Here is a 2254-nt window from a genome sequence, read left to right as displayed (position 1 = left end):
GCAAAGACATATCCTCAATTTATGGTAAGAAACTAATCACTTTTGGGGTTTGTGGTTACTTTTCACGATAAATGTAACTCACAGGAATCAAACAATTGACATTTTGATCATTTAGGAATTTAATGGAAGTAGCTCAATGCATTGTTAGTGGATTTCTTCTGTTTGCAACAATAATAGTATGAAAGTTATAAAAATATAAATTAATATTTTATATTATTTGGTGTAATTCTATTGGATAAAACATAGAGACAATGATTATTTTGAGATAGCACGTAAGACGTATGAACATAGACTCATCCATTAATCTGAGTCATATAAGTACATCGGTATAGTATACATGCCAATCCATGTCATCCCCTAAATAGCATCATATATATGATGCATGTACATACCTACTCATCACTAATATATCCTTATTGGGCTGGATCTGTAATATACATGATCTCATAGAGAGAGATATACTTTGATCTGTAATATACAAAGTGGGTTAACAAATAAATAAATGCGCCTTATTCATATACATATAATAAACCCAACGTTGGATTATGAAAAAGTACATTTGGGAATAATTGGAGTAGTTAAATAATACAATCGTCCTTACGTGGTGATTTGAGCATTAATGAAAAAGACCCTTATAACCAGGATCGGCCATTGTGGGTGTGACATGGATGTGCGGAACATGGCACATAATTTACGAGGGGTCCAAATATTTTTTACATATACAAACAATAAATGATAAATATGTTATCATTTTAATGCCAATTTTGTAATAAATAATTATTACGCTATGCACAAATTAATTTAATATTTTGTTTTTCATAACAAATTGTGTCTTATGTCATCACAAATTGTGTGACGTCTACCAATAAGGTGTTGGTCTAGTTGTGTAAGCTCTACTGGATCCCAAGGTCGAGGGTTCGATTCCTGTGAGTGATACTTGTTGGGAGGGGCAACCACGAACCCCGAAAGGGATTAGTTCGCTACCCAAAAAAAGTGAATGGATACCCTTAGTAGTACCCAAAATTGTGTAAGGTCTATTTTATTTAAAATTTATAGTAAAAGTAATAAAATTAAATTCTTTTAATATACAATATATACATATTTTTATTTCGACCTCAAACTTAGTTTTTGACTCTCAATTTTGTTAAAATATTGACATATAAAATTAACATGGTTATATTTTTTAATAATGTTAGGGTCCAAAACTTTTTCCTGCACTCAACCTATAAGATGTCACGACTGACCTTGTTTATAACTTAAAAACTCTAGTAAGTAAAATATGTCAAATTAAGGTCAATTTATTTCTGGACAAATTTGAAGTCTGAGAAAAATTATAGCAAAATGATTTGAAATATTTAGAAATAAATGTTTCGTCAAAATATTTTTTATGATACATTTGTTTACGTATATTATATACTCATGTTAAAATTAAAATATAACTACATAAAAATGATATATATATATATATTGATATAATATATATATATATCATATACTCATATCTTTTCTATAAACTAAAATGGACTATTCGCTCCATCGATTATAAAAAATATATAAATACATAAAAAGTGTTAAGGGATATGAATAAATAAGTATATGAATCAATTAAATATATAAAAGAATTGATTTAGACAAATAATAATTACTCAATCATCTGTTGGATTTCTATCAAATAAGTATATGTTTTGGAGGTATCATGAGAACTGCAATGACAAAGAATATTTTCCAAGATTATAAGGTTGCAAGATATGGTATTATTATTTCTCATCTTTAATATGCGGATGACACACTATTTATTGGGATGAACTCGAGCATAATGTCATGGTTCTTAAATGCATTCGGAAATGTTTTGAATTATCATCTAGTTTGAAAGTTATTTTTTACAAAAGTAACTTTATTGGAGTAAAATCCAACTATATTTTTGTCCACAAGGCGATTGAAAAATTATGGTGTGAAAGTGGCTCTATTCCTTTCAAGTTCTTAGGAATACTTGTTGGTGCTAATCCAAAAATGCTTTCCAATAGGTTTCCTATTATTGAGTATTTCAAATAGAAGCTATCTCTTTGACATCATAAATTTATTTCCTTTGTTGGTCGAGTAACTCTCCTTATGTCGGTTTTGTGCTCCCTACCTATCTATTTATTTTCTTTTTTTAAAGCCCATATTTCAATGATTAATATGCTGGATAAAATTTGAAGGCGTTTTCTTTGGGGTAAGGGGTTTGAGAATAAAGGTGTTCATTGAGTGAGTTGAG

The sequence above is a fragment of the Lupinus angustifolius genome, unplaced genomic scaffold (genome assembly GCF_001865875.1).
Source record: "Lupinus angustifolius cultivar Tanjil unplaced genomic scaffold, LupAngTanjil_v1.0 Scaffold_332, whole genome shotgun sequence".
NCBI classification, from domain to species: Eukaryota; Viridiplantae; Streptophyta; class Magnoliopsida; order Fabales; family Fabaceae; genus Lupinus; species Lupinus angustifolius.
Note: the sequence above shows the minus strand (reverse complement) of the source record.